This window comes from Solanum pennellii, chromosome 8 (assembly GCF_001406875.1).
Source record: "Solanum pennellii chromosome 8, SPENNV200".
Lineage (NCBI taxonomy): Eukaryota > Viridiplantae > Streptophyta > Magnoliopsida > Solanales > Solanaceae > Solanum > Solanum pennellii.
In genome coordinates this window covers 5,981,772-5,992,744 of record NC_028644.1, presented here as the reverse complement: position 1 = coordinate 5,992,744, position 10,973 = coordinate 5,981,772, and the positions used below count along the sequence as shown (strand labels likewise).

At 28.4% G+C, this 10,973-nt stretch overlaps 1 long non-coding RNA gene across 1 annotated transcript in view; it reads left to right on the top strand.

Annotated features, from left to right (window-relative positions):
- Positions 1-4,164: 4,164 nt before the first annotated feature.
- LOC114078391 overlaps positions 4,165-10,973 on the top strand; it is an 18,581-nt gene continuing 11,772 nt past the window's right edge. The window contains exons 1-2 of the long non-coding RNA XR_003580117.1: positions 4,165-4,177; positions 4,675-4,676. This is a non-coding gene — a long non-coding RNA (uncharacterized LOC114078391). The remainder of the gene's footprint in view (positions 4,178-4,674; positions 4,677-10,973) is intronic.

Genomic DNA, 10,973 nt, shown 5'->3' with positions numbered 1-10,973 from the left:
TGAAACTTTATTTTCATAAACAATGATTTTACTATTTGAGACATTTAGTGTCACATCATCTTGAGTATTTATCAATATTATCAAGATGAATTATCTTGATTTCATATTCTGAAAGTTGAGCTTTTAGCTCAATTATCTTGCACAAACAATTTTGCGAATGTCAAACTGCAAGTTGACAACAAACGGACATGTGATTAACTTATTGATGCATCTTTTTATCATATCACATGATAGGTAAACGGGCCCATATTCACCTTTTATATTTTTCAGAATTTAGGGATTTAGTCCCAACTTTAGTTGATCCAATCAACTTACATGAGAACGAGCAATAAAAAGAATTCTCGAAGAATCTTGTAGTTCTTTAATGTATGTCTATTATTCAATATACACATCTTTGGATGACCAAGATATTCATGCCAACTAATAAAATTATTAGTATTAGTAAACTTTATATTTGCTATGACATATGTCTTTTGCTATAGTAAATTTCTTATTTATTATTATTATATGAGAAAATTTCAACTTTAATACTCCGGGAGTAAATTTCATATTTATTTTTCTCAATTACTCTACCTTTTCTAAAGGTGAGTCGTGATCCCATCACTGAATAGACTAATCTGATTATCAGAAAATAGTGTATGTAATCGTATTATTTAAGTCAATACTTTTGCAAACATTAAGTTGCGAGATAGCAATATGCACACATGAGACTATATAGAAGAAACATTTATTAGGACCATTAAATGTCTAAACAATTCACTAGGCGGATGACTAGGTCCACAAATATTTGTATACATTCCTAGAACGCAGAGAATTCAATCTCAACTTTCGTTTATGATTGTCTCACAATTAGCTTGCGTTGCTAACAATCATTACAAGAAAATTCACGTCAAGCATGGGGGCTTATCACCTCATTCACTCTAAAGAATGGATCTGTATTTTTACCATTTATCAAAGGCTCTCATTCTTCATGAATGGAACACAATCATCTAAGTACATCAAATTTTGATAACTAAGTACCTTATTCCATATTCATGTGCATCATTTAATTAACTGTCTTCTTTTAGACATTTATGCACTGCTACATTCACTTTGGGGAATGGATCTGCTTTAACGAGATATATTTCATGACTAATTTTATCAAAAACTCATCATTTCCCTTAGTCATCATAATATCATCAATATGGTGCATTGAGACTCAAATCCAACGCTTATGTCATAAATCAATGGATCTTGAACCCAATATCTTATCATCATGGTGCATCAGGACTTTAACCCAATGTCTTACCCTCTTTTTGCGATTGGACATAAATCCATCGTCTTATTCTTGCGATAAAACTTAAATCTATCGTCTTACCCATAATGAGGCTCAACCTCAAGCCTTCAAAATAATTATAATTTTATCACTTTAATTGATAATTAATATGATCGTACATTATAATTACACACAAAATTGAGATTATTAATTTATTATAATCAACATTAGTAGTTAATAAATATAGCTTAATAGATCACATACCTCATATAAAGGTTGAAAACATACCTTTCACTAAATTTTGCTTATTTAATTATTAAAATAAATTAAGGAATTCTCTTTCCAGTCGATTAAAATTAAATGTATAGAAAGTCGACAAGTCTGTTTAAATACTTACTTTAGATGGTACCTTCATATCTGTTACATAAATAATTATAATATAAAGATAAATCATACCTTGAAGATATAAGAACCTTATTGCATAACTTATGCAAGATCTCTTTTGTACTTTTCCCGTCTTCTTCATCATTCTTTAAGAATAGAACAATCGTGCTGATAACGTGTTATGAAACTATATAAAGTTAGAAGAAGAAGAAAGTAGGGAGAAGAGAAAAGACTTCTTATTTCTCTTGAAGTATATTCAGGATTCTTAGATTTTCCTCAAATCTCCTTTACAATGAAGGAAAACCCTTTATTTATAGGAAAAACTTTACTTGGTCCCCAAATAGGATTCCTAACCATATCCTACAAGGACTCCACATAATTAGACATTCACTATAACACAAATATGTTTATAACAATTTGAAACTATTTAAAATCTTAATAATTAAGGCCTAAATAGTGGAATTTATGTAGTTTGACCTTGTTAAAATGGAATTGGCTCGTAAAGTCGCTCCAACCCAGTTTTTTATTTAAGAAGGATTGGGTTGAATTTTTATGCCATTTATAAAGAGGTTATTCGCCCAAATGTTGACATATATTCGTAATATATACATACATATATATATATATATTAATTCTATTTATAGTTCTAAATATTTATATATTTTGCCATTAGTAAGAATTTATTTTATCATATATTGAAAAAAAATATAGTTAGATATTTATATTTTTGCTACAGATACACTAAAATAGAGAGAAAGACGAATGCACTAGTCATGTATCGATACAGTTCTAACTGGACATCCTTCTTTATTTAACCAATATTTCTCCACCTTTAAATCATCCAATTCGTTTCCCCTTTTTGGCTCCATTGCTTTTAATTTGTCTTTCAAGCTTCTTCGTGATCGTCATCTAATTTTTGCATTCCACATTAAATAAAATGAATATACCTTAATTCAAAGCTTATATATACTTCAGAAGTAAAAATATATCTATAACAAAATATATACCTTAATTCTTTCTGAGCCCAATGTTAAATGCAGAAGAGTTGGTTGCTTGTAGATGTCCACACAGTCATATAAGTCTCCATGAATAGTCTAAAAAAACAATATGTTGGACAAAGACCTTCAAAGAGAAATGAAAGAATTTTTTGTACTACGAAGAAAAGTTCACAGTTTTGACTACATTTACATTTTTGTAAATTTAAAATGTCCAAACATATATAAATCATACCTCAATCTAAAATTCAATCTTGCGACATACTTATAACTCTCAACCACATTTGAAAGGATTATAATCAAAAGTAAAAGAGAGAGGTAAATTGCCATTGGAAACAATGATATATTGTTTCTTGAAAAAATATTCTAAATAATCTTGACTTTAAATTATGAGTACAAGATTTTGACTAATTAATCTTAGTAAGTGGTTAATAAATAGTCTAAATGATCTAATATTTAAATTATAAGTACAAAGATTTTGACTAATCTTAGTAAGTGATTCAACAGAATATTTTAACTCATCCTATCATTAATTAATTAAGGTGGATATGCAAATCATTTCAATATGATATGGTCAAAACTCTTCCTATTTGAAACGTTGCATTTTTTAATGAGCTTAAACTTTGTTCACTGATTTTTTTTTTCACACTATCAGGTTAATTTAGGGAAAAACACAATAATTTCAAAAATATGATTGACTGAAAATGTTTAAATCTTGCATCAGTTAATGTGGAAAGAGCATTGACTCGTGTATCTACTAATACATCGTATATTTCATTTAATTAGTAAAATATCTTCTTAAAGTTCGTTAAATTAATATTGTATGGAATTTTTTATTCATTGTCTTAACATACAATTCCAATTGCTAATTACTTTGTTAAGTTAGCAAACTTTGATTAAAATTCATCATTTTCGAGGAATTTACACTGTTTTATTAATTTTATTTGATAATTCAAACATATCTTTTAATTTGATTTTAAAAAGTTATTTAATACTGTTGTTTAAGCAAGTTTTATCATTTGGTATGACTCTAAAGTCTAAAGCATAGGGAAGAAAATGCTAAATGTGTGTGAATAGTAATGAAAAAGAGATAGGCTGATCATTATATGGCCTTAGGCCATCCTTTGTTTCGATTTAATTTTTGAGTTCAAAATTCATTTCTTTATGTGTGGAAAATAAAATTTTCAAAAAAATAAATAAATTAAAAGCAATATTAAATACGTTACCAACGCAAAGATTTTACACACATTCTTTCGATCTTCATAGAGAGATGACAGTTAAATGCATGTTGTGATCATGAGTAGAAGCTAGAAAGACGATAACAACAATTTTTTTCACTTTTTCTATAGGAACAAAATCTCTTTGATGAAATGCAAATGTGTCGTCGTGACATAACCAAAATCAAGCACTTAGTTGCGACTTTCAAAGTCCTCATCATTAAAATAAAAACTTACATAAATCTCATTAATTTAGGAGTTGATTAGTTAATTACACTCTAGTTTGTAATATTACGTAATTTATCAACTTTTGGTGCATTAGATACGTCTAGCTACATGTATCTTAGAATACTTGAGGACAAAAAAATTAGGTGTAATTTATTCTAGATATATTGTTTCAAAGTGAATTTGGATATATCTGAGATACATAACAAATCTCGCTCACCTCTCTTTCGTAACGCTTGTCACTCTCTTATATATCTAGTATCTCATATACATGTGAATCACCAGAACATACATATAAATGTATCTAGTGTGTATCTAGTGATTCACATATGTACTTGAGATGCATAGCAAATCTCGTTCACCTCCTTTCCTGTCTCGCTCGTCTCTCTCCTAATTTTGATGTATCTGATAGCAAAAATATATATATCTAATTATATCTTTCTCAATATATAATAGAAAACTCTTATTTGATAATAGAATTCATATAATTTTAAAAGTATGTAATAATAATATATATGGTACTAAAATATATGTCTAATTATGTAAATTTTCCAGAAAATAATGCTATGATCCACTCTAAAAAGAGGAACGATGGGAGAAGTTTTATAGGGAAGAGACAAGCAAGAAAAAGTAGAACTAGGACAATGAGAGAACATTAGCTTAAAAATGAACAAGGTAGAATAAAGAGAATCCTCTCACCTAAACCCTCATTCTAAAAATAAAAATTGTTCATCAAGTTGATCTTTTTAAGGGAGGCATATCTAGGGTTTTGAGATGATGATGCATTATTATAAAAATGTTAATTTAAAATATAAATTTGATCGGTTCAATATTACGGTCTTAAATTGTATTTATATGTTATTTAATTATATTCTTAAATAATAAATTAATTTTAAATATTTTTACGTAAATAAATTAAAGAATATAATAAGCATTAGACTTTGAAGTACTCTTCTTATTTCTATCGAATTAAAAAATAAGTTATAACTTATGTTATCATGACTAATATTAAAAGAATATGTAATCTAATGTTCATTTTAAAATCATGTTAGACATTAACATTAAATTAAATTACAATATATGTTGGATATAAAATATGTCATCTTCTTTAATTTTATATATTCGACTCATATAAAAAAAAATGGTAAACCTCAAACATGCTATAACTATCTAATAACCATTTATAATCACGCACACAGATTTTTTTTTTTCTTTCAAAATTTGAACAAAAAATGTGTGAAGTGTTTAGGTATTCCATTGAAACAAGTTGTAGTTTGTATATCAAAATAAAATTTAGTGACAAGTTTAATGGACTATAAATATATAAAGCCAAGTCATAAATTTATTTTACTAAAAAATATTAAAAAAAGCTCTATATCCAACTTGCGTAACTGCAATTTCATTCAATTAATTTTTTTTATAGTAAAATAACAAAAAATCAAATAAAATTACATTTATTTTGTCTATCTTAGGGATAAAAATATTTTTAAAAGAGAGGACTCTTAGTTATTTTGGTGACAAAATAAAAGACATCAATAAAATCAACTTGAAATTTTTGTGGTGTTGTCTTTATGGTGCCCTAGACTTGACTCGTGATTACATCTGGAAGTTGTTGTTGTTGTTGTCCATTTAGTACATATAGAATATAACATAGTGGTGTAATATAATAAAAATCATTATTACATTTCAGTGATTTTAAAATATAAATGCAACTTATTGGGGTATATAATACACCAACAGAGAGCATTCAGTCACCAAACACAACATTCAGAAGTGTACTAGCTTAGTCAGTTTTCTTGGTGCTATTTAGTAGTAATTTTCAATTTGTTTTGGATTAATTTGGCCCAAAGCAAAAAAGTTATATGATTTTTGCAAGTTTTATATTTTGCTCTGCAAAAATAATGCATCTTTGTATCATACATTTTCCTTGGAAGAGAATTTTAGGTAAGTGAGTATTATTGACAAAACTCTAAGAATGATAACATAATGAGGAATTGATTTAATGGCAGATACATAAAGTTGAATATACATGTCCATCATAATTTTCTTCTAAACGCAAAGAAACCTTGGATTTAAAGCAATCGATGATATGTATATCTCACTATCTATTCCAATACAAAGGAGAAATAGAGTAGAAAAGTTAACTGGTGTAATGTATTTATAGATAATACATGTGTTTAGTTGGCTCTTTATCTGCAATTGAATTTAGATTCTCTTTCATTACCAAAATACATTTTGATGGCAACATATATTTGCATTAGAAAGCCACATGCTTCTCACTCTTCCTCGTGGAACATTTGATATTTGGTACTAGGTAACGGGAAGACCTGTCATGGACACTACTTGTTATTTGTTGCAACAAAGATCCAATTGACTTATTATACAAATTTATGGTTAGTTTTGATAGTTTTTAAAACTTATGGGTATAAATCATATTTATCAAAAAAGTGAAATATTTATCCCGAATACTATGGCCAAACACATGTGAAATTTCATTCAAATTTTCACCCAAATAATATTTCCCAAAAATATTGAAAAATCTATGGTTAAACGCTAGCTTTATGGACCATTCGTTTGATTAATTGATTATCTCAAATATGATGAATAAGTAATAATACCAAAAGTCTTAGTCTACATCCTACAAAATATTTCAAACTATATTTATTTATTTTATAAAATATATTAAAATCGAACACCTTTTCACACTGAATGATTGTGATTTTTCTGAAGGGTTGTGATAATTTTGTTATGCAAAACTTTATAATATTTTTGAGATATGATTAATACAACATTTCAACTCTAAAAAATTTTCAAAATGTTAATATTTTAGCATTTAATAGGACCCCTTAGCCATATTTTTAATATTTATTAAAAATGTCGATGTTTTAGTTTGTTATGTATGTAATATATGTTTTTTTTTACTAAATAACATAAAGGAGAAATTTGGTGAGAGAATATTTTTTTTATAAAAAAACATGTCACTTAATTTTCATCAGTTACAAATTAAAAAATAAACGGTAGGGCATCGATCCCCGACCTTGATCATCAAATTTTCAATATCGATTTTTAAATTCCATTGATAATACTGTCAGGATCCAAAATGAGTCATGAGTGGCACCACACTTAACCTCTTAGGTGGACGAACCAATGAATCTAACCTCAACTTATATCAATTGGTCAACTACGGATAACAACCATAATGCGTAAGCTCAAACTTATTAAAGTAACTAATAAATAAACATCTAATGTCTAGTACATATTATCCTATCCCCAAAACCTGAAAGTAGGGCTGTTCAAAACCGAACCGAAAAAAAAGTTATTGATTTATAGTATTGGGTTATTGGTTTAGTGGTTTTTGTTATCGGGTTATTGGTTCTTAACGGTTTGATGTTTTTCTTAATGGGTTAATCGATAATCCGATAGTAAATCAAATAATTATATTTATACCATTTTGTATATGAAGTCCTCGACTTAGATTTCAATTTCCTACTTTTATTTTTGGTTGTCTCAAACACTTGATTATTCTACAATGTAAAAGTGTTTGCTTTTGAGCAAGATGTAACTTGTGAACTCAAGTGCATGGTTTATTTGGTTTGTCACCTTGTTTCTAAGTGATTTTCAATGTTTTTTCTTTTGTGTCGAATCTTAACGGTTAAACCGATAACGATAAAAAACCGATAAAACAATAACCGATAAACCAATATCTTAATGGTTCTATAACGGTTTAGCATCTCTACAAATTTATAACCAATAAGTCAACCCGATAAACTTCAAAATCGAACCGAACCGGCGGATACACAGCCCTACCTGAAAGTCATCACATCAAGAACATCTATTCTCAAAAAACCAAGTCTAAGAGTATTAAAGAATTCAAAATAAATAAGTACAATAGTCTATGTCCGAAATCTAAGGATACCATGCCATGACTGAGAGGATCCAACACGAGCTGACAGGAAAAGCGCACCCTGAAATCTAATCTACTGGAGACTAGCTAGAACTGAGGGCGAGTCAAAGTCGATGATACACTCGCTGCACTAAAACGAAGAAAACACAAGTAGGAGTCATACAATACAACATGTACTAAGTAGGTATCATCGGCAAACTCAAAATAGAACCTAATATGTAGTAATTAATAGTTAAAATTAACCATGGTAGTTAGGAGGTGGCAAGCAACAACCAACATGAAAAAGTGATAACAACGCCAAAATAAGTATGTAATCAGTCAACAATATCAAGAACACACATAAGGACTCATGCATCCACACCAAGCTCTTTTGAGATTGAGTTCTTTTAAGTCTGAGTACATTAAGTTGTTTAACATATTTTTTCTTTACTTTTATTGTGTCGGAATGTGACACGCGATCCAATTATATTTTGTCAGCTCGTGGCACTAGATCTAAATATATTGTATCAGAATGTTGTCACGCCTCAAACTCCATTAAGACGGACAAACATCTGATGCCTTAAAGACCCAAGAGAACCAACATATAACCTGTGCTTACTATGCATATAACTATGACAATCTTAAAGTTATGAAAAGTTCACATAAAATGTCATGATACGAACCAATATGAGTAGACCAAAAAGTTATATACAAGACTTGGGCATTGAGGCCACAACTTATTAAGAAACAAGACACAACTGAACTATATACATTAATCTACGAAGCCTCTAAAAGAAAGAAAATCTTAGTTCAGGGCAGGACAAAATACTTAACCTTAACGTACACTAACAAAATTGGTGCCAATGACTCAGTAAGCCCCAAATTAACCTGGAGCTTCACCAATAACAGCTGAGTACCTGTGCTCCTACTAAAGAGGTCTAGTAGCTGGAGTACTTGTGCTTTCACCATGAAATGCAGCGTCCCTGTAGGAGACGTCAGTATGAAAAAAATGTACTGAATATGTAAGACAATAAAATATATAAAACAAGGCTCAAATGAAATCAAGATGGTGTATTTCGTCTTTTTTGAACTATATATGTGTTATAAAGTAAGTTGTGTTCCTCTTTCATTTTCTTCAAGTATTTCAGTTGTCCAACAACAAGTTATTGGAGTTGAATTGCTTAGGCTCCTTGAAGTGCAACTACCTGGTTTAGCATGTGAAAACTTCTAATGCGACGACTTGAGGGATGATTTTGAGAGGAAAAGAGGTCACCGAAGTCTGGAAGAGACCATTTGCTGAAGGCTGCAGATCTTAGATGTCTGGGGAAGAGCCACTTTGACATATTTTTCCTCACAACTTTTTGAGAGGATGGCACCTAGGTGGTGTTAATTGGACTAATTTTTCAAAATGATTAAGAGCAAGCGGGAAGTAGTTATATAAAGTTGTTCCAACTGATTTCAGTGATCATCCTAATCAATATAAGCTTAGTTTCTTTCATGTAGTCCAGACGGTCAGAAAATCATAGTTTCCTTGTTCCTAGGGTGGCTGATTTTACATTGTATCACTGATGCTGAAGGTAGTTTGATGCTACATTAATGGCTCATATAATTTATGTTGTCTTTGCTAGGTTTCTGTTCAACGACTATTTTTGTTTGGTGTATACTTTCCAAAATCGTATGTTGAAGTCCAAATAAAGGTAAGTCGGGGTTTATGTTTTAAGAATTCGATTGGCTTGAGTTATATATATATATATGGTGTGTTTGGTATGAAGGAAAACATTTTTTGAAAAATGTTTTCTAATTTCTCATGTTTGCTTGGAACAAAATTTTTGGAAATTGTTTTCCAAATCAATTCATTTTTTCTCAAAATTAAGGAAAATGACTTTCCTTCAAAAGTTAATAGAACATTTTCCAAAACTTTCATCTAACTTAAAATTACATAAGCATCAATTTCTAAAAAAATATTTTCAATTTCAAAATTTAATATTTTTACTCCGCCCTCCCCCCGACCCCGATCATCCCTCTGCTCTAAATATTGAAAATATTTATTAATATATTGATTTCTAACTCACAAAAATAAAAACAATCATGAAAGCAATTTTATTTGTATATACGATAACAATTGACATAATGTTATATTCTAAATTATATTAATAATTTTTTTGATACTACACTCTAAATATCATATCGTAAAAGAAAACTTTGAATCTTACCTCCCACAAAATAACCAACATACTTGTTTTTTTTTTAAGTTATTATTTTTTTTATTTTTTTTCTTCCTCTATATTTCTCAAGCCCTTTTCTATTGACATTTTTATTTTTTTGTTTTTTTCTTTATTTTTTTACTACTCATTTTTCTTTAGTTTGTATTTTAATATTCCTTAGAATTTGAATATTAATTTTTTTTATTGTCAAATTTTTCTTGTCAAATAGTTTATCATATTTGATATTAAGAATATATTCTATGTAAATTTTCCCTATTTAATAGTCAAATATTGTTCATTATTTTAGTCACGTAATTTTATATATCGTCAAATCAATTAAAAAATATTGATACGTCATTTTAAAGATTATATTTTAATAATCAAGATACGAATTTAGTGATCATATTCTATAGCAAATACTAAAAATATGTTTACGCAATAATTCTCTAAGATATTTATAGGAACAAAAATATTAACTTTTCAAACACATTTTACTTTAAATTAGTTCAAATTTTTCTTTCAAAAACATGTCAAAACAAGCTTAGCTTTTATTATTGCTTGTAAAAAGTTAATTAATAGATTTTAACACAATTATTAAAATATCTTTATGGGCCAATTTAAAAGTTAAGACATGTATGTATTCTTCTAGATTTTCATTTTGGTCATTAATTATACAATTATTTATTTCACCCTTAAATAATATAAAATTACTAAAATGCCATTGTTTAATTGATATTTTGTAGGATATTTATGAAATGATAAATTGCCCTTGGTCGTCCTCAACTTGGCTCTTATATATATATATATATA